General features: G+C 39.1%; 1 non-coding gene across 1 annotated transcript; it reads right to left on the reverse strand.

Annotated features, from left to right (window-relative positions):
• Window positions 1-22627: 22627 nt before the first annotated feature.
• On the reverse strand, window positions 22628-22734 carry LOC136125237 (U6 spliceosomal RNA). The gene has a single exon (XR_010656005.1). It is a non-coding gene; the product is annotated as a U6 spliceosomal RNA (small nuclear RNA).
• Between the last annotated feature and the right edge of the window lie 2267 nt (window positions 22735-25001).

A 25001-nucleotide genomic window follows, 5' to 3' on the forward strand; every position in this document is an offset into this window, starting at 1 on the left:
CTCAGTAGTTGTGGCACAGGGGCTTAGTTGCTGCCCAGCATGTGGGATCTTCCTGGAACAGGGATTGAACCTGTGTCCCCTGCACTGGCAGGTGGATTCTTAACCACTGCACCACCAGGGAAGTCCTGCCATACGGTCTTATGCTTGCCTGGTGTTTATTGTTTCTCTGTCCTTTTGCAGTTTTAATTCTTTTTTCTGTTTGCTTTCCTCCAATTAAAAAAATTTTTTTTCAAATCTATAAAATCTGAAAGAGTATGATGTGTACCTTTTAAGTGGAGTTACTACTTAATATTTTAACACATTGACTTTTTTTTTTTTTTTTTTTTTTGCTGTACGCGGGCCTCTCACTGTTGTGGTCTCTCTCGTTGCGGAGCACAGGCTCCGGACACGCGGGCTCAGCGGCCGTGGCTCACGGGCCCAGCCGCTCCGCGGCATGTGGGATCTTCCCGGACCGGGGCATGAACCTGTGTCCCCTGCATCGGCAGGCAGACTCTCAACCACTGCGCCACCAGGGAAGCCCTACATTGACTTTTTTCTGTATATACTCCACACATTATCTTCTGTGGCTAAATGATTTGAAAGTAAAATGCAAACATCTTGACGTTTATGCCTAAATATTTCCTTAGCAAGTGTCTCTTTACAACAAAAAGCTTCTCTTACAAACAGCCACAATAACATTATTACACCTAGGAAAGTGAATAATTATTTAAAATATAATGTATAATGTCAATAAAAATCTGATATAAATCCACATTCAGATTTTCCCAGTTGTTCAGAAAATGTCTTTTATAACTCCCTATTCAATCAGGGTTTCTGATTTACCCTATTTAGGTATTGTCACTGAAGTACACTACTGAATGATAATCTATTTCTTTTTTTTTTTTTTTTTTAAAGCTTAGGCTAAGTATTTTTAATATTTATTTTGGCTGCACCAGGTCTTAGCTGCGGGATCTTCATTGCAGCATGCATGCGGGATCTAGTTCCCTGACCAGGGATTGAACCCAGGCCCCCTGTATTGGGAGCACAGAGTCTTACCCACTGGACCACCAGGGAAGTCCTGATAATCCATTTCTTAAGTGATTATTTTCTCAATTATTTATCAGATATAACTGCCAGTCAGATGATCTGATAAGCAAGAGGTAACTACTGTTGTTACTTAGTTAAGATAATTCTTGCAAATGTTAAGTAAATTGCAGTTTATTGTAGGATAAGTGTAATTTTCTTGGGCCACTGGAAGAGTGAAAGTGTTCTATTAGTCCTTTGCCCACCCCAAGTTTTGAAACACTGATGAAAGTTCCTTTTTGATGTGGGAATGAAGCTAAGCTATTACATTTATAAAAACTTTTTTAGATAGTATATTCTCATGACATTTTATTTCTCTGAAATGCTAAGAATGTAGGTTAATCCAAATTAGGCCTGAATGACAGTTTTTTGTTGTTGTTAATGATATATGCTACTATACAGGTGTTTACTTGAACAAAGATTTATTGTTGCTACTTGTTAGCAACTGTTAGGTGCTAGGGATACAGATGAATAATGCACCCTGTTCTCTAGGTGCTTAATTCTAGTGGGAAGACAGTGCAGTTAGGAATGAGGATGCTGTTGGGAGTGACAAAGGAAAGCACTGCCAGTTGATTCCAGGTACTGGGCAAGTCTTCCTTGAGGTATTGGGAGTCTGAGCCTTACTTTTCCTGGGTTATTCCTGTAGGATCAATTATGGGCATATTCCTGAAGTTATAATTGTTTCTTTTGTTAAAACACTTGGAATGTTAAAACGTTTTGAACGTTGAAAATTAAGTTTTATTGGAATTCGCTGTTATTTGGATTACCATATAATTGTTACCTTTTGTTTGGCCTTGACTTGCTGGTTTATTTGTAGCAACTAGTAAAAGAGAAACAAAGTTATTCTTAATGTAATTTAGTCACATTAAACATTTTCTTTGGGGCAGTTTTTTATTGTAACTTAATGAATGTCTCAATTTTTCCCCTCCAATCAAGATCTCATTTTATTTTGATGAGAAATTTCCTGGTATAATATCAGTTACTTGGTGAAATACTTCTTTGAATTGCTGAAGATCAGATGGCCTCTTAAAAAAATTCTTAGCTTATTTAGTACCTTTTTTAAAAAAATAATAAATTTATATATTTATTTTTGGCTGCGTTGGGTCTTTGTTGCTGCACGCGGGCTTTCTCTAGTTGTGGTGAGCTGGGGCTACTCTTCGTTGTGGTGCGCAGGCTTCTCATTGTGGTGGCTTCTCTTGTTGTAGAGCATGGGGTTTTAGGTGTGTAGGCTTCAGTAGTTGTGGCTCGCGGGCTCTAAAGCGCAGGCTCAGTAGTTGTGGCACATGGGCTTAGTTGTTCCGCGGCATGTGGGATCTTCCCAGACCAGGGCTTGAACCCACGTTCCCTGCATTGTCAGGCAGATTCCTAACCACTGCGCCACCAGGGAAGTCCCTATTTAGTACCTTTTTAATTCCTTGTGACTGGGTGTGCTAAGGTTAATGGTGGAAAAAATACCCCTGTATATTACAGAACAATCCAGGTGTTGGTAACAGGAGTAAAATTCTTGTTAGGTAAAGTAGACCATTTACTATTTTTTTTATCACAGAAGAACTTGCATTTTTTTAAAGGCAGTTTGAGCTGTTTAATTGTTCTAATGCTTATCTCACTTTATCAAAAGATCCTAGCTGTAATGGGATGTAGCTAGCTTACCATGAACCAATTTATATACTCTGACAGTCTAGCCATCTGTGGGACAAAGAAATGACCAGGAAGCCTATAAAATTACACTAAGAACTCAAGCTGCTATTAAGTAGGGCTGTTTAGTATATCGTTAAGTGACCCTAAAACACCATGGAGTTATTATGGATGTCAAGTAAAGAGTAATTGCTGTTTACATTGAAGGACAGAAAATGAGAAAATGGGTGTTGGAGTGAGAGTTGGCCTTTGGTGATAGTCGTACAGCTTCGTAAATTCTAAAAATCATTGAATTGTACACTTAAGGGTGAACTACTCATTATACCACAGTAAAGTTATTTGAATTGTTTGAATAAATTGACAGTATTTTGAAATAGAATCAACAGAAAAGAAACTGGTCAGTGTACATTAATCCGATAGTTGCTACCATTTATGGTAGCGATTAGGATCTAGGCTAAGCATCTGAGATACATTATCTTCTTTGGTGCTCCTCACAGACTTGAGAAAGAGTAAAGTGGTCAAGGTTGCTTAATCTAGTAATTTTTGTGACTTCCAAGCCTGTGCTCCTAATCACAATACTGTACTACTTTACTTATGTGAAGTACTGCTATTGTGAATACAGCCAAGTGCTAGCTGGTAAGTCAAATAGTGTCCACATTTGTGGTACATAAGGCTGGGGTTTTGTACTGGATGGGGAATGAGGGATGGATATGCAAGTGGGGCCGTTGAACTCCTGTGCCTGGTTCCACTGGACTTAATTTCATTTTTATCTGTTTTATATGTTAGGGTTTAGTCACTGGTTTGGTTGGACTTGATTTCTGTGGTTTAAGAAACAAAAACAGCACATCTCCCTTTGCTTTAGTTTTTCATTCTGATTTTACTCGCTGTTCTAATCAGCATGGTGAGCTGGCCTCTAAGCCCTCTGCCAATTTAGGTGCATCCTATGAGGAAGGTCAGACACACAACACTGAGAAGTGGCAATTGATAGCACACCAGCACACTCTAAGAAGAGTGACAGGAAGCCTATAAAATTACACTTAAGAACTCAAGCTGCTATTAAGTAGGGCTGTTTAGTATATCGTTAAGTGACCCTAAAACACCATGGAGTTATTATGGATGTCAAGTAAAGAGTAATTGCTGTTTACATTGAAGGACAGAAAATGAGAAAATGGGTGTTATGTTCAGTATGCTGTTGAGAAAACATGTCTGTGGAGGTTGGAGGCAAAAAACAAAACAAAACAAAAAAACAGGTGCAATTTGGGAGAATGACAAGTGTAGGGATCAGAAAGGAATAAAGACCTTGTATTTATTTTTGATGGTTGGTGGTTTGTGAACAGAAGTTGATGGAGTTTAACAGTTAGCAGTAAGCAGTATTCTAAAAGATTAAACATTCCACTTTTTTTTTTTTTTTTTTGCGGTACGCGGGCCTCTCACTGTTGTGGCCTCTCCCTTTGCGGAGCACAGGCTCCGGACGCGCAGGCTCAGCGGCCATGGCTCACGGGCCCAGCCGCTCCGCGGCATGTGGGATCTTCCCGGACCGGGGCACAAACCCGTGTCTCCTGCATCGGCAGGCGGACTCTCAACCACTGCGCCACCAGGGAAACCTAAACATTCCACTTTGACATCAGTTTCATAATTAAGATAGTTCAGACAGATAAATAAGGGTGTGACATTTCAGTGAAGTAGAGAAGAGGCAATTATTGATATTCTGGTTGATACAGATACCTTAGAAATTCTTAGAACCTTTGAGGCTTTAAGTACAGTGACCCTTAATTCAGGTACCTGTAGAAAGTTGATGGCAGAGAGAATGTAAAGGAAGGCATAGATTTAAGGCCTTAAATCCTTTATTACTTGAATATGGGTATAGGAAGAAATGGTGCACTAAAAGAATGGCTTAAAGGTTTTGAGCTCTGGAACACTTGAAAAATGCTGTTGGTTACTTGGAAAACTTTGGAAATCTTCAAATGATGCAGTTTTGGATGAATTCCATTATAGGTGTAGCTATCTAATAGGCAGTTACCTGGAGGCTGAATCTCTGGAGAGACATAGTCTTTAGCTTTTGCTTTGAAGTTGGAGGTAATTATTGATGCCAGTAGGGCATAAAATTTCTCTGAGAAGAGAGAACGTGCTTAAGAATTGAACAATTTTGTTGTTTCAGGGGTGGGAGAAAGATGGGATGCCGCTTAGGATTTGAGAACAAAAGAACTAAGATGGTGTAGTGTCTTAAAAGCCAAGGGAAAAAGTTATACAATGTGTTGTTTGCCAGAGGCAGGTGAAAGAATGAGAACAAGAAAGATTCGACAATTATGTGGAGGTTAGTGGTGACCTGGGGAAATAGTATCTTTCCTTCTGTGCGGTGGTAGGGTGGTGGAAAGCAGACTGAAAGTTAAGGAGTTGTTTAGTGAGGAAATGGAGGCAGTGAGTGTATTCTTTTTTTTTTTTTTTAATTAATTTATTTATTTATTTTTGTCTGTGTTGGGTTTTTGTTTCTGTGCGTGGACTTTCTCTAGTTGCGGCGAGCGGGGGCTACTCTTCTTTGCGGTGTGCAGGCTTCTCATTGTCGTGGTTTCTCGTGTTGTGGAGCACAGGCTCTACACGTGCAGGCTCCGTAGTTGTGCCTCACGGGCTTAGTTGCTCCGTGGCATGTGGGATCTTCCCAGACCAGGGCTCGAACCCATGTCCCCTGCATTGGCAGGCGGACTCTCAACCACTGCGCCACCAGGGAAGCCCAGTGAGTGTATTCTTTTTGAGAAATATAGCTTATGTAGTCATTACTTACAATTATATGCAGTTTCCAAGAGTACATGGAAGGTAATTTTTCTAAGCCATTGTTTTTGAAATTAATCTGGATGTATAGAATAGTTGAACAGGTTTTGATGCACATCCCTGTGAGAAGGAAAAGGGTATGGAATATTTTCTCAATGTAGTCATAGGAGATTTCCTTATTAAGGAATTTTGTATTTGGTTTGAATGAAAACTGAGCCTGGTGCATAAGTGACAGGTGTGGTAACATTTAAATGGATTGTGTGACTATGTTTTGATGGATACATTCTTCAGGTAACTGACATTTTTTAAAAAGTTGCTTTTGGCATGAGTGAAACAATAATAAGGATGCCATTAGAATAAAACAAATACGCTTTTAAAAAAAAAAAAGCCAAGCAATTTAAGACTTTATATCTTGAATATATGAGGAAAGCTGAAGAACTGTAATGAAAAGCTGTGGGTGTGAAGTACTTAAAAAATCAGTGTTTATATTTTTGGCTTATGATATAGCTGTTTTCAAATAGCTTAATAATGGATCTACTGAACCTTTTAAATCAATTGTGAAATATTTGTGTATTTGTAACAATTGAGTGCCATATGTTTAAATGATTTGTGCAGAGATGTGAAAAATGAGAGTACTTGAAATATTTTATCTGTCTTCAGTAAGAATTGAAGATTTGTATTGTAAATCAACTAAGCTTCAATTAAAAAAATAAAAAGAATTGAAGATTTGTAAAGTTTTGTCTGTTGTGAAAGTATAGTTGGGATTTAATCACTTTTGGCAGTAAAAGTGATTACTATATGAGAGGGGTTAGCAGAGATGCTGCTTTGCCCCAAAACCAAAACAATAAATTAATGTGAGATAATGGATTAAAACTTATAAGTGATTAGGAGTTGAACTAGGTAACATTTTGAGTGTTGTTGAATAGGGCTATTTCCTGAAGTTCTTTTCACATCTTGGGGAGTTTGGAGATTTTCCTGTGTTGAGTATTGTTATGGCTTTTCTGTGCTTGAAAATAAGAAACGAGTTAAACTGATATTACAGTTTAAGATAATGTTTTAGCTTAGAGTATCAAGAATCAAAAATCTTTGATTCTTTAATTTTTTTTAAATTTTATTTTTGGCTGTGTCGGGTCTTCGTTGCAGCACGCGCGGTCTTTCGTTGCGGCACGTGGGCGCTGTAGTTGTGGTGTGTGGGTTCCAGAGTGCGTGGGCTCTGCAGTTGAGGCACGCCTGGGCTCAGTAGTTGTGGTGCAGGCTTAGTTGCCCCGCAGCATGTGGGATCTTAGTTCCCCGACCAGGGATCAAACCCATGTCCCCTGCATTGGAAGGTGGATTCTTAATCACTGGACCACCAGGGAAGTCCTGAAAATCTTTGATTCTTGATCTTTATAACTGGTTCTGGTCAATATGACTTGACTAAAAGAAAGACTTGGCTTATTGAACTTGTATCCCCAAGATTGGTAAGGTAGATTAGCCTATAGCTCGACACCTTCCCCTTTCTTTCTTTTTTTTAAAAATAAATTTATTTATTTTATTTATTTATTTTTGGCTGTGTTGGGTCTTCACTGCTGCACACGGGCTTTCTCTAGTTGCGGCTAGCGGGGGCTACTCTTGGTTGCAGCGCGCGGGCTTCTCATTGCTGTGGCTTCTCATTGCGGAGCACAGTCTCTAGGCATGCAGGCTTCAGTAGTTGTGGATCATGGGCTCTAGAGCACAGGCTCAGTAGTTGGGGAGCACAGGCTTAGTTGCTCCGCAGCGTGTGGGATCTTCCTGGACCAGGGCTTGGACCCGTGTCCCCTGCATTGGCAGGTGGATTCTCAACCACTGCGCCACCAGGGAAGCTCCACCTTCCCCTTTCTGACTGGGTCTCAGGAAGAGGAAATAAATAACTCAAAGGGAGAAGGCGACTTCCTTGCTTATCCCCTTCCCTATGAAGGCCTTGGGATGGAGCAACTAGTGAGAAGTTAATCTTGCTCTGATGGATGTGGAGCTGGAGGGTGGTGGTAGAATGGGAGTGAGGGTGTGAAGGCAAAAAATTTACAAAAATATGTCTCAGTCTTCATCACAGACTAAGACTATTGGCATTACGTCTATCCTGTTCTAGTGACTCTGAGACTTCACTTGATTCTCGCGAGAGGATAGGTGGGGATAAATGCAGCTGAACATGGTTGTGGAAGAGCCAAGTCAAACTAAAGTTAGGGATAGGAGAATTTGAGATGGGAACATTCAGTTGGCGATTTATTACTCTTAGTTGTGGCATGCATGCAGGATCTAGTTCCCCGACCAGGGATTGAAGCCCGGGCCCCCTGCATTGGGAGCATGGAGTTTTACCCACTGGACCACCAGGGAAGTCCCTCTTTTCTTTTCTGTTTTTTTTTTTTTGGTGCTTGATATAATGCATGCTAACATCAGTGAATCAGTGGTTGTCTCTTAAGCTACCATAGAACAACCTGGGGAAAATCAAGAAACATTGAGGGTTTACTCTGTGTAAGGCTTGGGTGGAAAGTCGTCTTTGCCGCCCCCCCCCCCCCCCCCCCCCCCCCCCCCCCCGGCAAAGACAGCGAGTCAGTGATTAAAAACAATGCAGATGATTTTAAAAAAAATGACAAGGAAACAGCCTGAAAGATTGTATTGTCGTTGGGTTCAGAAATTATTTTTGGAATGTGGCCATACTGTGCTGCCCAGAAGCCATGCAGATATGTCAATGCTGCCACTTTTGAGAAAGAGGCCAAGGACAAGAAGGATGATGATACAATGAATTTATTTAAGAAAGTAAGTTCCTAGGTATGTCCTGGAGTTAGAATAGTTCATACTAATTCCTCCCATTACCCATCATGTGGCTAAAATAACTGATGTAGAATCAGAAACAGTTAAGTCATGTTTATTGTACTGTATTTGCCAAGGAAGAGAAGTATTGCATTTTAGAAGGCAATTATGTCAAAAAAACTTGGAGCCAAAAACATTTTGGCCCCTAAAGAATTTTCTTTCATATTCCCATAATACACCCAACTTCTCAGCTGAATAGTGTAATTGAGGTGCTAATTATTATGCTACCTTGCTTTTCCATAATAGTTTATATGTTAATGTTCTGTGATAAAAGTACAATATAGTCATTTCTTGTGGATTACAATGATGCAAAACAAGTGAAAACACTGGAAGGCTATTCACTAAACTATTAACAGTAGTTATTTTGGGGTGGTGGAACTGTAGGTGGTGGTTTTATTTTTTCCCACTTTTCAGTGTTTTTTTGGAACTTTGTTACACAGTCATACAGTAAAATAATAAAGCAAAATTATGCTTTTTGCAGCTTTCTCACCTTTCCATTTGAACCAGTTGGATCAAAGTTTTCATCTAAGTTTCTTTGAGGGCAGCAATTCTCAAATTTTATTGTTCATGAAGCCTTGTTTAAACATTTCTGATTCACTAGGTCTGGGGTGACCTTGGAATTTGCATTTGTGACAAGTTCTCCGGTGATGCTGATGCTGCTGGTCCAGACACCACACTTTGAGAGCCGCTGTTCCAGAGTGGTGGCTTGACATCCTGGCTGCACATTAGAAATATGGAGAGCTTGTGGGGTTTTTTTGTTTTTGTTTTTTAATTAATTTTTATTGGAGTATGGTTGCTTGACAATGTTGTGTTAGCCTCCACTGCACAACAAAATGAATCAGCCATACACATACAGATATCCCCTCCCTTTTGGACTTCCCTCCCATTTAGGTTACCACAGGACATTAGGTAGAGTTCCCTGTGCTATGCAGTATGTTCCCATTAGATGTCTATTTTATACATAGTATCTGTAATGTATATGTGTCAATCCCAGTCTCCCAATTCCTCCCTCCCCACCCCTTTCCGCCTTGGTATCCATACATTTGTTACCCATACATTTGTTCTCTTTGTCTGTGTCTCTATTTCTGCTTTGCAAACAGGTTCATCTGTACCATTTTTCTAGATTCCACATACATGCGTTATTATATGATATTTGCTTTTCTCTTTCTGACTTACTACTCTGTATGACACTCTCTAGGTCCACCCAAGTCTCTACAAATGACCCAGTTTCGTTCCTTTCTATGGCTGAGTAATATTCCATTGTATATATGTACCACATCTTCTTTATCCATTCCTCTGTTGATGGACCTTTAGGTTGCTTCCATGTCCTGGCTGTTGTAAATAGTGCTGCTCTGAACATCTGGGGTGCGTGTGTTTTTTTTCTCTGGGTATATGTCCAGTAGCGGGATTGTTGGGTCATATGTTCTGTTTTTAGTTTTTTAAGGAACCTCCATACTGTTTTCCATAGTGGCCGTATCAATTTACATTCCCACCAACAGTGTATGAGGGTTCCCTTTTCTCCACACCCTCTTCAGCATTTGTTTGTAGATTTTTTGATGATGGCCATTCTGACCGTTGTGAGGTGATACCTCATTGTAGTTTTGATTTGCATTTCTCTAATAATTAGTGATGTTGAGCATCTCTTCATGTGTTTCTTGGCCATCTGTGTGTCTTCTTCGGAGAAATGTCTATTTAGGTCTTCTGCCCATTTTTTGATTGGGTTGTTTGTTTTTTTGATACTGAGCTGTATGAGCTGCTTGTATATTTTGGAGATTAATCCTTTGTCTGTTGATTCGTTTAAAATATTTTCTCCCATTCTGAGGGTTGTCTTTTCGTCTTGTTTATGGTTTCCTTTGCTGTGCAAAAGCTTTTAAGTGGAGAGCTTTGTCTTTTAAAAATAGATATATAATTTATATACCATAAAATTCATCCTTTTAAAGTATGCAATTCAGTGGTTTTTAGTATATTCACAAGGTTGTGCAAACATCACTATTTCTAGAACATTTTCATCACCCCAAAAAGAAGCCCCCCATTCCCATTAGCATCTATCCATTCTCTCCTGATCTCATCTACTAATCTACTTTCTGGCTCTATGGATTTGCCTCTTCTGGAAATTACATATAAATGGAATAATACAGTATACATATGTGATCTTTTGTGACTGGCTTCTTAGCATAACATTTTCAAGTTTCATCCATGTTGTAGTTTTTATCAGAAATTTTATTCCTTTTAGTACTTGAATAATATGGATAATACTTCATTGTGTGGTTATATCACATTTTGTTTATCCATTCATCATTGGGTTGTTTCTATTTTCTGGCTGTTATGACTAATACTGCTTATGAACATTCCATGTACACATTTCTGGGTGAATATATGTTTTCAATTCTCTTGGGTATGTACCTAGGATTGGAATTGCTTGGTCATATGGTAAGTCTTTGTTTAACTTTTTAGAAACTGCTTGGAGAACTTTTAAAAAAGAATACTGATGTTTGGGTTTTACCTATTCTGAGCAGCCTGATTTTAATAGGACCTGGTTTCATTTTTTAGAAGTTGCTCAAGTGATTGTACTATGCAGTGAGGGGTGGTGATGGATGGTGATCCACTATTCCAGAGTCTTAAACTTTGTTTATTTGATGATGGGAAATTCCCGATGCTTCTGGAGATACCACCACTGTTAAGAATCGGACATGGATAGAAAGGCACTTTTAGCTAATAAGTAAGCTGACAAACCTGGGTTGACATTCTGGTGTTTTCATGGAGTAGCAGTTTTTCTGGGCTCCTCCTTTACTTGTTTCACCATTCTATTGGTTCCTTGCAACCACAAGATCAGAGCATGGCAGGAGATAATAGCATAGTTATCTAGTTATTACTTTTCTTTTTTTTTTAATTGAAGTATAGTAGCTTTACAATATTGTGTTAATTTCAGCACAGTAATTCAGTATTTTTGCAGGTTATATTTTATTAGAGGTTATTAAAGATAATGGGTATATAGTAATTCCTTGTTGCCAGAGCCTGTGAGGAACTTAGAAGATTTCAGAAATGGAGGCTGAAAGCAGAAAGCAAACTCTGGATGTGTCACTGTATATGTGGGTGGGTACTAATTCTGGGGGAGCAAGACCAGAGAATAACACACAGGAAGGTAAACAGAATCTGATATACGTAGAGCAAGAAAAAAAAGTGTGTGAGTGTGTTTAGCAAGAATTATTACTGGATTTATAAGAAAGCCATTAATATATTCTGGTAAGTGGATTTATAGAAATTCTATTTTAATCTAGTTCCAGTGTAAGTTTTTTTTTTTTAAATTAAAAAAAAACTAGACCCTTTACTAGTCTTTGTCTATGGTGTAGTAACCCTCTAATGAATGTAACATCTTGGTATTATTTGGGGAGTGCTTGTTTGATTGCAATCTAAATAAAAAGTACAGTATTACAACTTGTAGGTCTTCTGAAATGCCGTATAGTATACGTACCCCCTCCAAGCCCCCTCCCTTTTTAAAAAAAATTTTTTTTTTTTTTTTAAGATTTTTTTTTGGCCATGCTGCAAGGCATGTGGGATCCTAGTTCCCTGACCAGGGATCAAACTCACTCCCCCTGCATTGGAAGCGTGGAGTCATAACCACTGGAAGTCTGAAACCCCCTTCCCTACCTTTTTTGAGAGAAAGGGCTGTTAGAAGAAGGGATTAAGACTGGTCATGAACAGCGAGGGGCTTCTAAGGGATAGGAGGGCAAAGAATCATAAGATAGCTACTGAACTAGGGTCTTGGTTAAAGATAGGGTTTAGAGCCAAGAAATAGCAGTGTAGGAGTGGGACAGATGTAAGGAAGCAGCCATAGGCAGTTAAATACTTTTTCTCCCCTGACCTTAGGTAACCTAAAAGAGAAATATGACTATACCAAATAATTTTTGATGTCCTATAATGTTCAAGGGTTCATCAGCACTCATCTTTTCCGTGGGCAGATTATATGTACAGAATAGCAGATAACATTGTCAGCCAAGCCTGGGCGTAGGGGAGTTAACCTTGTCCACCAACTGCTAGAGGCCTGACCTTGCCCTCAGCAGCTGTGGAGAATAAAAGTATCAGCTTGGTCAGCTCCTGGCACGCAGGGCACAAGAAGTTTAGTTGCGTGTAATTGGGTCTCATACTAGAGTTCCTTGGCACTCCTTGGCACTGTAGCTGCCTTACTCTCTCCTGAGTTGGGGATGTAGACTTCCTCTTGTTGGCTGCTTTGGGCTTCCCAAATTTGTTGAGGTTCTTAATACAAATCAGTGTTCTCTGCAGGAATGAAAAAATGAATTTCCTCTGCAGAAAAAGGTTGAGAATAATGGGTATTTTCTTAATAGAAAAAGCAAGAACAGGGCCTCCCTGGTGGTGCAGTGGTTAGGAATCCGCCTGCTAATGCAGGGGACGCGGGTTCGAGCCCTGGGCCGGGAAGATCCCACATGCCGTGGAGCAACTAAGCCCGTGGGCCACAACTACTGAGCCTGCGTGCCACAACTACTGAAGCCAATGCGCCTAGAGCCCGTGCTCCGCAACAAGAGAAGCCACTGCAATGAGAAGCCTGTGAACCGCAACGAAGAGTAGCCCCTGCTCGACACAACTAGAGAAAGCCCGCGCACAGCAACGAAGACCCAGCGCAGCCAAGCAATAAATAAATAAAATAAATGTGTTAAAAAAACCCAAAACCCAAAAAACATTACAATAGACAACCAAGGGAGCACCTGTGGGTATCTGAAAGGCTGGGAAGCTAGGTGAGATTCTGACCCAGAACCAGATCTTTTGCATCAGGTATGAGTTACGAAGGTGACGCCAACAGTAGTTATGCCGTCTTAAAGAAGAGGAAGCTGAGTTGGAGTCTGTTGTATATCTGTAATTGATATATGTGCTTGCAGCATAGCATAGCGGGTGAGAACACAGACTGTGGAGCCAGATGGCCTGGGTTTGAATCTTGACCTTACCACTTAACTAGCTGTGAATCTTTGTATGTCTTAATTTCCTGTCTGTAAAATAGGAGTAGTATTAGGATGTATTTCAGAGTGTTGTCAGCAAGGTAATGACTTAATTCTGTATGCGTAAAGCACTTCAGTGGTGTCTGGCACTTGGTAAACAGTATGCATTTGTTGCTATATTATTGTCATTACTTAATGGTTTCAGGTTATTGAGAATGAGTGAATGAGTCTTTGATACAGATGAAGGACCCCCTACCCATCCTTGCCAGTCTAACTAAGACAGTCCTGGCCCCATTGGCCTAAGGACCGAGTGAACAGCATCTCTGTGAGCATTCTTTTTTTTATTTTGAGCTGCGTCGTGCAGCATGTGAGATCTTAGTTCCCTGACCAGGGATCGAACCCGTGCCCCCTGCAGTGGAAGCACGGAGTCTAAACCACTGGACCGCCAGGGAAGTCCCCTCTGTGAGCATTCTTGATGCAGACTAGTTTCTGTTCTTAGTAGTTGAGCTCTTAGCTGATTAAGTAATTCATGTTGTGTGGGTTAATTATATTCTGTTTGAAAAAAAAAAAGACATTTATTTTGCTGTTTCTGGAATATAATTTTTTCTTGATGCAGTGGATGAAATACTCTATGAACCTCCTGGTTTCAGAGGTACCTTCCAATGCTGACACTTTGTGATACTTACTATCTTAAATAAAGCCCTTGGTGCTTTCACCAAAGTCTTCACAGTTCTCAGCATGTTATCAGCAAGTGTTCTGTAACATCTCAGGATGAACAGATGTATCCTTGTTTTTCTGTTAGGGTTTACGTGGTTTGTAGATAAATTTTTACCCAACAATTTTTTTTTTTTTTTTTGGCCGCTCTGCGTGGCATGTGGGATCCTAGTTCCCCAGCCAGAGATAGAACCCGCACCCCCAGATTGGAAGCGCAGTCTTAACCACTGGACTGCCAGGGAAGTCCCCCAACAATATTTTTTTTTATGCCTTTTTAATGTCTAACGTTAGGTAGGGTTCTCTTATGAGTTTGTGGTATTTGCTTATGTAAACTTTAATAGAAGTGCAGGTGGCTGTTAACCATGTCCAGTTCATTCTGAAATTCTGGAACACTTGAAAATGCAGCTCTTTCACTGAGGTATCTTATCTACAAAAAGTCCTTGAAAAAAATAACAGTTAATAAAACATTTTCTAAAAGTGTCCCTTTACAGAGACAGTCTTTGTAGTTTAATCAAATTGGTTTATTCTGGTGGTTTACTTTCCTTCTATTACAAGTAATTTTAGACCATTCTTGCACTTTAGATAATCTAGGAAGCTTTATATGGTATTTTGCTGATTTTGTTTTTAAAGAGGTTAAAAATGTAGTAGCATTTCTTACCCCTGTTAAAATCTATCACATCTTTAATTTACTTTGAATGAGGTGAGGTTAAAATCGGTGTTAAAATTTGGTTGTATAGATTGAATAACCTGGTGCTTCCTGCCACTCAAGAACTTGAGATATGTATGTTTGAGTTTCTACTGGATTATTTTTAGAATCTCTTGCTCTTGTCTGTTTCTATTCTAAGAATTCTCTTGGAACCTGTTCCAGGATAGTAGTTCTTGGGGGTGGAGAGTGATAGGATGGAACACAAGAGTAAACTGAATTCCTGTGGCCTGGCAACTCAGTTGCTTACTGGAGAAGCACTCTCATTTACTACACAGAGCTTTTTTTTCCCAGAAAAGGGAACAGAGAATTTCCCCATATGGCAGTATGCTAAAGGTGTTGAGTTTTTTAAAAATTAATTAATTTATTATATTTTTGGCTGCATTGGGTTCTCGTTGCTGCGCACGGGCTTTTCTCTAGTTGCAGCGAGCGGGAGCTTCTCTTTTTTGCAGTGTGCAGACTTATCATTGCCGTGGCTTCTCTTATTGTGGAGCACGGGCTCTAGGTGCTTGGCTTTCAGTAGTTGTGGCACACGGGCTCAGTAGTTGTGGCTTGTGGGCTCTAGAGCGCAGGCTTAGTAGTTGTGGCCCACGGGCTTAGTTGCTCCGCGGCCTGTGGGATCTTCCCGGACCAGGGTCGAACCCGTGTCCCCTGCATTGGCAGGCGGATTCTTAACCACTGCGCCACCAGGGAAGTCCCAAGGCATTGATTTTTATAGTCTAATTTCCGTGACTTACTCATTTTCACAATTCACTGGTGGTAATTTTTAAGGATGTCGATAATGATTTTGGTAACTTATGCTTTTTACCTTGTTTTATGAATTCATTGTTTCCAGAGGCTTTATGTAAAACATAAGAACATTTGTTGAATCATACATCCTGTTGACTTTGTTTTCTGAGCTCTGTTTTTTCCCAGAGGATTTTAGTAACACTTTTTTCCCCCTCTGCTTACTTTATAAACTTGCACGTTTATCTTTAGAGCATGCGCTGTAGGCGTGTGGGCTTCAGTAGTTGCGGCACTCAGGCTCAGTAGTTGTGGCTTGCGGGATCTAGAGCTCAGCGTCAGTAGTTGTGGCGCATGAGCTTAGCTGCTCTGCGGCATGTGGGATCTTCCTGGACCAGAGCTTGAACCCGTGTCCCCTGCCTTGGCAGGCAGATTCTTAACCACTGTGCCACCAAGGAATTCCCTAGAGATATAAAGTCTTAATGTTTATATTGAGGCAGTGAATTAGTAAATATTTTATAGTTTGAAATATAAGGAGTTTATGGTTTTTCTGATTGACAAGTGAGAATTCAGATACATTACATCAAAGTGTTTGGTTTTAATAGCAAGACTATTAAGACTAAATAGTAAATCAAAAAACTTGATCTAAGCATCCATTCAATTTAGCTTATTTCTGTACATGCAGATTTTCATCACCAGATGGCACTGCTGTAAGAAGAAATTCTCATTTTGTTATATTTAATGTACCTAGTTTATTTTCATAAATGGGGGCACTGAGGATTAAACAGTTAAAGATGAGTGAGAAAAGGATCACATAATTCAATTAAAAAAAGAACTGTTTTGAAATCTGTGGGTAAACTAAAAATGATTTTTTTAAAAAAAGGTTTTACCCTGGGAATACCACTCAGCCAGGCAGGTTTTGGTTAGATGCTTAACTTTTAGATATTTAGCATAGAATTATAGAGTATTAGTGCTCAAAGTGATTTTAGAAAGAATCAAGTAATCCCTTTATTTCAGAAATACTAGTTTCACATTTGTATGATGCTTGACAGTTTCATATGTTTGTATTCATATCTGAGAACACTAAACTCAAAGAAAGCTCTTAAAATAATCGTGACAAAACAATTAACCTTGTTTATATAATACAACTAAAACAGTATTTAGTTGTTTAGAGGACCTATTAAGAAAATTAGTAAATAATATTAGAATAGCTGATTCAATGAAAAGCTTGTGAAACCTTTTCTAGCTAAAATAGGTTTCAGGGACATAATTTTCCTTGTGATGCCTGAAATGGTATCCTGAATTATGGTTCGTCTCTTCTCTAAATTTAAGATACACAGGTCCAAAAGATAACTAGAAATACTTGTATAATGTCATTTCGTTAACCTGAGATGTGTAAGATTTATAAATAGGGGAACATTGTTTCACATCATGGGAGTGCTTGCTTTGAGGTGTCTGTAACTGATTGTTTTAGAAAACAGAATTCAATTCATGTATTGTTCTTTTTTGGAATCATTGGCTCTGTTATGATTTGGTCTTTCTTATGTCATTCTTAATTTTTATAAGTTACCAGCTTCTATCACATGTCATTTCAACATATTTATCAAATGTCTCTTATATTGACACCTATTTAGTAGTGAAGGGAACAAAACAAAATAAAATGAATTTCTGGTCTTAACTCGTTTATGATTTAAGGTTAGGAAGACAAGTTAGATATAGAAGAAACAGAATTGATAAGCTAAAATATGAATTGCATGTATGTACTCTAGAATTCAAAGGAAAGTTAATATATAAAAAGTATTAGGAAATATAATCCTAGAAATCTGTAGGCTGTTTTGGGATATTTTAAATGGACTTTGATGGAAACTTAAGGGCTATTTTGGTTATCTACTATGAAGTTCTGACAAACTCTTGCTGGTTTTCCTATTGGATAATTTTCTGTTGCTTTGTGTTTCATGGTATTTCTCTTTGGTTTTTTTCTTTTGGCTGCACTGAGTGACTTATGGGATCTTAGTTCCCTGATGACCGGGTATTGAACCCGGGCCCTCAGCAGTGAAAGCAGAGAGTCTTAACCACTGGACTGCCAGGGAATTCCCCATAGTGTTTCTTTCTTTCTTTTTGTTTTAATTGAAGTATAGTTGATTTACAATGTTAGTTTCTGGTATACAGCAAAGTGATTCAGTTTTACATATATTTTTCATATTCTTTTCCATTATGGTTTATTACAGGATATTGAATGTAGTTCCCTGTGCTATACAACAGGACCTTGTTTATCCATCAGAGTATTTTTTTTTTTTTTTAAGATTTCTTTGATGTGGACCTTTTTTTTTTTTTTTTTTTTTTTGGCGGTATGTGGGCCTCTCACTGTTGTGGCCTCTCCTGTTGCGGAGCACAGGCTCTGGACGCGCAGGCTCAATGGCCATGGCTCACGGGCCCAGCCGCTCCGCGGCATGTAGGATCTTCCCGGACCAGGGCACGAACCCGTGTACCCTGCATCGGCAGGTGGACTCTCAACCACTGCACTACCAGGGAAGCCCGATGTGGACCATTTTTAAAGTCTTTATTAAATTTGTTACAATATTCCTTCTGTTTTATGTTTTGGTTTTTTGGCCCTGAGGCACGTGGGAGCTTAGCTTCCTGACCAGGGATTGAACCCGCACCCCCTGCATTGGAAGGCGAAGTCTTAACTACTGGACCACCAGGGAAGTCCCCAGTATTTCTTAATATTGATAAAATCCAAATACTAATTCTTGTCACATGTATGTTGATAAAAAATTTCCCAGTTTATGGCTTGTATTTTCACAGGGCCAGCTGCTTTTTTATGAACAGAAGTTTATAATTTTAAAGTTATTAATCTTTGGGACTTCCCTGGAGGTCCAGTGGTTAGGACTCTGCTCTTCCACTGCAGGGGGCCTGGGTTCAATCCCTGGTTGGGGAACTAAGATCCCGCATGCCGCTTGTGTGGCCAAAAAAAAAAAAGGTATTAATCTTTGCAATTTTAGCAATTCTTATATTGACACCTATTTAGCAGTGAAGGGGGCTGTAGAGTAGTGAGTAGAGCGGGGGCTGCTCTTGGTTGCGGTGCGCAGGCTTCTCTTAAGAAAATAATTACTATTATGAGATAAAAATTTCTTTATACAGGGTGAAAAAATTAGCCTTATTTTCTTCTGAAATCAATAATTTTGACTTTTGTATATTCTTAAAATACCTGTTAAACAACTTTTTTTACGTATGGCCTAGTAAAAAACATTTTTTAAACTATAGTCAACCAGTTCTTTCAACCTCTTTGAAAGTTGTTCTTTCCTGACCACATGCATTGCCATCTTTTTGGAAATCATATTTCTGGGCTTTCTCTTCTGATCCATTGCACGGGTTGTCTCTCCCTGTACCAGTCTTGTAGTGTTGTAATTACTGTGGCATTATAATCCTTGCTACCTGGACGATCAGCCTTGGGCCTTGTTGTTTTTGTTTTAAGGAGCGTCTTAGCTGTTGACTATTTGCTCCCCTGTGTAATTTTAGAATCACCTTGTCAGGTTTGAGACAAACCCTTGTTAGACTTTCGTTGGGAATTTGTCGAATCTAGTTGAGGAAGAATGATAACTTTTATTGAGTGAATAGGTATTGGAGCACGTTTTTCAAGGGCCAGATTGGAAATATTTTCTGCTTTGCCTGTGTTATAACTATTCAGTACTGCCACTGTAGTGCAAAAGCAGCCATAGACATAGAATTTTTTTTGTTAGCTGGTATATAGGTGTAATTAATTTTTGTACATTTATTTTTATTTTGTATCTAGAAGTTTTGCTAAACTTAACCAATTATAATAATATAGCTGAAGATTCTTTACACTTCTTTTGTTGAAGTATAGTTGATTTACAATATTGTGCTTCAGGTGTTTACACTTTTGTTTGTACAATTATTAGGGAAGTGGGATCTTTTAAAATATTATTTTCTAATCTTTTGAGTGTATCTTTTAATTGCCACAGTGAGCTGGCTAGGACCTCCAAATCAGTGTTTAAATGGAAGTGATCACAGCAGTGATGCCTGTATTTTGTTGTTTATTTTTGTTATCTTAAAGGAATGCTTTTAATTCAGTGTGGTTTTTGCTGCAGGTTTATATAGATAACCTTTTATCAAGTCAAAGAAGTATTCTTGTTTTCTAAGAATTTTTATTTTGAGTGAATGTTGAATTTCACTAATGTCTTTATTGAAATGCTTATATGATCATAAATTTTTTTTTTTTTTGCGGTACACGGGCCTCTCACTGTTGTGGCCTCTCCCGTTGCGGAGCACAGGATCCGGACGCGTAGGCTCAGCAGCCATGGCTCACGGGCCTAGCTGCTTCGCGGCATGTGGGATCTTCCCGGACCGGGGCACGAAACCGTGTCCCCTGCATCGGCAGACGGACTCTCAACCACTGCGCCACCAGGGAAGCCCGATCATACATTTTTAAATTTTATTCTGTGAAAGTGATTTTATTAAATGATTTTTCATTTCTTCAGAATTTTATTTTTATTTAAAAATTTTATATTGGAGTATAGTTGATTAACAATGTTGTGTTAGTTTCAGGTGTACAGCAAAGTGATTCAGTTATACATATACATGTATCTATTCTTTTTCAAATTCTTTTCCCATTTAGGTTGTTACAGAATATGGAGCAGAGTTCCCTATGCTATACAGTAGGTCCTTTTTGGTATATATATAATATATATAATAAAATATATATATTTTAAAGATAGTAGTGTGTATACATCAATCCCAGACTCCCAGTTTCTCCCTCCCTCCCACCTTTCCCCTTTGGTAACCATAAGTTTGGTTTCTAAGTCTGTGAGGATTTTTCATTTCTTAAACCAACTTTATTCCTGGGACATACTGGACATGGTTATGGTGTATTTTCTTTTTTATACAATGCTGGATTCAATTTAGAATTTTTATGGCTACATCTGTCAGTGAGATTGGCTTATAATTATTGTTTCTTCTGCTGTCCTTATCAGGTTCTAGTATCAAGGCTAATTTCATCCTCATATTTTCATTTTCATGTCTTGCCTCTTTAATATAACAAGAATGACTTGTTCTTTAATTATGTGATAGTAATTGTGGGCAAAATTGTTGGGTGAATTGATTTTTAAAATTGTGATAAAATATGTGTAACATAAAATTTACCTTTTTAACCATTTTAAGGTGTACAGTTCAGCGACATTAAGTACATGTCTTGCCTCTTTAATATAATTAGAATGACTTGTCTTGCCTCTTTAATATAATTCATGTCTTGCCTCTTTAATATAATTAGAATGACTTGTTCTTTAATTATGTGATAGTAATTGTGGGCAAAATTGTTGGGTGAATTGATTTTTAAAATTGTGATAAAATATGTGTAACATAAAATTTACCTTTTTAACCATTTTAAGGTGTACAGTTCAGCGACATTAAGTACATTCATATTGTTGTACAGCCATGGGGGTGCATTAACTTTTGAATGCCTTGGGTCCACAGTTTTCTGAAGAGAACTTATTAAGGAGCTAGAATGTGTGAAGTAGTGGAAACAGTCCAAACTTTGGCATCAAGACAGACCTGTACATCCCAACTCCCTTATTACTTGGCCTAGGTGTATGTGATAGGTTATATATTCACCTATAAAACAGATATCGTAATACCCACCTTGCACAGATAATGTGATAATTTGGAGGTAAAGTGGTTCCTGGAGTGTTGATAATACGATGGCAGTTGCTACTATTATAATAAATTTGCAGCTCTAAATATTAAAAAGTGTACTTAGCTTTGCTCGGAATGCCTCTGTTCTACAAATTAGGATGTTTGTAATGCTGCTTGACCTCAGTTCTTTTTGTAATACTTTTTTTTTTTTTGGCCACACTGCGTGGCCTCCAGGATCTTCGTTCCCTGACCAGGGATCGAACCTGGGCCCCGAGCAGTGGAAGTGCAGAGTCCTAACCACTGGACCGCCAGGGAATTCCTCATAAATATTTCTTGACCACAGCTTTAGTCCAGTACAAGCTTTTTTTTTTTGGCTGCATTGGGTCTTCGTTGCTGCATGCGGGCTTTCTCTAGTTGCGGCGAGCGGGGGCTGCTCTTGATTGTGGTGCGCGGGCTTCTCATTGAGGTGGCTTCTCTTGTGGAGCATGTCCTCTAGGCTCACAGCTTCAGTAGTTGTGGCACGCAGGCTCAGTAGTCGTGGCTCGTGGGCTCTAGAGCGCAGGCTCAGTAGTTGTGGCACACGGGCTTAGTTGCTCCGTGGCATGTGGGATCTTCCTGGACCAGGGCTCGAACTCATGTGTCCTGCATTGGCAGGCGGATTCTTAACCACTGCGCCACGAGGGAAGCCCCCCAGTACAAGCTTTGAACTTATATTTCTTGTCTTTTTCTGCTCAGTTTCTCAGATTTATCCAGGATTGATTTCAGGAGCCACTTTTTTTTTTTTTTTAGAAAAAAACTATGATTAGTACATGTTCTTTACAGCAGAAGTCTTGTTGATTTCCAGGATTGTGGTCCTCTAGTCTCCTCATTCACAATTGTGGATTTACCTCATATCTTCAGTCTTTTTTGCTTTCCTTAATATTATAGTGTAGAATTGAGTCTGCATGGAACTTCTCTTTTTCTTAAGAGGCTTTCCCCCTATATCTACAGTGTTCCAGTCAAGCCTTCTTTGTTTGTTTGTTTGTTTTTTGGCCTCTCTGTGTGGATTATGGGATTTTAGTTCCCCGACCAGGGATTGAACCCGGGCCTGTGGCAGTGAAAGCACAGAATCCTATCCATTGGATTGCCAAGGAATTACCCAGTCAGGCCTTTCTGATAGCCCATCACCTGCCAAGTAGGTTATTCCATGCTGGGGGTAGATATTTTGTCATTTTTCTGCAGCTGACTCAGCCCCTTCTATCCATCATTCCTCTCAGAGTGGTGAGTGACAATGTGGTATGGTAATATTGTCTTTTATTTACTTATTTATTTTTTGGCCTTTTATTTTTTTTAATTATTATTATTATTATTTTTTTTTTTGCGGTATGTGGGCCTCTCACTGTTGTGGCCTCTCCCGTTGCGGAGCACAGGCTCCGGACGCACAGGCTCAGCGGCCATGGCTCACGGGCCCAGCCGCTCCGCGGCATGTGGGATCTTCCCGGACCGGGGCACAAACCTGTGTCCCCTGCACGGGCAGGCGGACTCTCAACCACTGTGCCACCAGGGAAGCCCTTTTTAATTAATTTTTATTGGAGTATGATTGCTTTACAACGTTGTGTTAAAAAAAGTGGAGCGCTTCACGAATTTGCTTGTCATCCTTGTGCAGGGGCCGTGCTAATCTTCTCTGTATAGTTCCAGTTTTAGTATATGTGCTGCTGAAACGAGCACTGACCTTTTATTTTTTAACTAATGTTCCTCATTCCTCAGAATCGTACACTTGAAAAGCAGGGTGCTTTCAAAACTGTCTCGCTAACCCCTTATAGGTGACTCCATTATTTCTGGTTTCAATCCAGGGTGTTATCATTTGTATTTTGTATTTTTTTGCTGGCAATTACCTCATGGTAGACCCAGAACCTCTAACCTTTGTCAGCAGCTGTGGATGCACAGATACTCTGGGGATGGCGGTGGAGTGCAAGGCTAAGGGAAATAAGAATTTGGGGCCCTGATGGTTATAATCTGGGTAGAGATGAGCATAGATACAGATGTGTGTGCTTGCTTGCTTATTATAAATAAATAAGTCAATAAATAGGCCACTTTAAAGGGCAACGGAGACTTCTTACGAAATATGACCAAAAGAATATTAAGGAAATTGTTTCCGAGTGGATATTCTTGTTTTACTGCTACCCTTTTGTAAAAATGATTTGTTACTAAAATGGGTTCTTAAAACTTTTAACATGTTTCCTAAGCATGAAATATTATGGCCGTTCTACATTAAAGTTTTCATTTTGCCATATATATTGCCACGCTCCATTTTCAGCTTTTTATTTAACTTGATATAACATTTTATATTTAGCCACTGGAATTGGTGTTGTTTTTCTGTTTTCCAGTTCCTCTCCTGCCCTTCTTTTTTGAAGCCTCTGTTTCTGGAGGCAGGGTTCCGGCAATTTCAAATGCCTTGTAGTAGCTCTTGGAGCAGTAACAGAGCCAAACCAAAAACTTAGTAGGTTTGATTCTGCTTTGAAAAGTGCTGGTTTTTTACATAATGCTTTCCCCATTTTAGGCCTTGGCAGCAGAGAGAGAAATCTGGCTTTTTAAAAAGAGGGCCTTGAGAAGGCTGATAACGGGTTTCTAGGCTTCCCTAGTTGGATATGATACAGTCTAAAGGGGATAGGCTGGATCAGTTAGGGCATTGTAGTATACCTTTGTCTTGGACATCTCATCCATTGAATCATCTTTTAAGTGGCAGACAGTGTTAAATCCCAAATTTAATTTTCAATCTAGTAGGCTCAACATTTAAAATTTTTTGATGTGAAATACGTTATTATTATTTTGTACTTCCCCAGGGAGTATTTTTATTTTTTTAAATTGAAGTATAGTTGGTTTAAAATATTGTATTAGTTTCAGGTGTACAGCAAAGTGATTGAGTTATACATGTATTTTTTTCTGATTATTTTCCATTATAGGTTATTACAAGATATTTAATATAGTTCCCTGTGCTATACAGTAAATCCTTGTTGCTTAACTATTTTATGTATAGTGGTGTGTATCTGTTAATTCCATATTCCTAATTTATTGATATCTTCCCCCTACTTATCCTTTGGTAACCATAAGTTTGTTTTCTGTGTCTGTGTGTCTGTTTCTGTTTCGTAAGTAAGTTCATTTGTATTATTTTTTAGATTCTGCATATAGGTTATATCATATATTTGGCTTACTTCACTCAGTATGATAATCTCTAAGGTGCATCCATGTTGCTACAAATGGCAATATTTCATTTTTTCATGGCTGAGTAATATTCCATTGAAGCACATAATTTTTTATGTGCCACATTTAGGCCAGTTGATTCAAGCAGATATTTGTAGGGCATAGATGGTTAGTCTGTTTCCAATTCATGCTCTTAAGTGTGGTTCAGAGGGGAGGATGTATACGTTTTCCTGCTAATTATATTCACCTAAAACAGCAGACTCTTTTAACATTACAATTAGTTGATTGGGTTTGTGCCATCTCAGCAGATCTCGATAACAGTTTCTTCAGAAAGGACATAGGTAGTATGTTGATTAAATACTAAGTGTAAGTTTATTGAGGGTCAGCGTTTTCCCCTAATTGTTCCTTTGGGAACAAAGCAGGTGCCTTTTGTTTTTAAGGGAGAATAGAGCCCATTAAAAAAGTGTGAATTATATGATGTTGTTTAATGACCAAATTAGCAGTTATAGTTTTAAATTAATTTATTTATTTATTTTGGGCTGTGTTGGGTCTTCATTTCTGTGTGAGGGCTTTCTCTAGTTGTGGCAAGTGGGGGCCACTCTTCATCGCAGTGCACGGGTCTCTCACTATCGCGGCCTCTCTTGTTGCGGAGCACAGGCTCCAGACATGCAGGCTCAGTAGTTGTGGCTCACGGGCTTAGTTGCTCCGCAGCATGTGGGATCCTCCCAGACCAGGGCTCGAACCTGTGTCCCCTGCATTAGCGGGCAGATTCTCAACCACTGTGCTACCAGGGA

The sequence above is a fragment of the Phocoena phocoena genome, chromosome 6, assembly GCF_963924675.1.
Source record: "Phocoena phocoena chromosome 6, mPhoPho1.1, whole genome shotgun sequence".
Classification (NCBI taxonomy): Eukaryota; Metazoa; Chordata; class Mammalia; order Artiodactyla; family Phocoenidae; genus Phocoena; species Phocoena phocoena.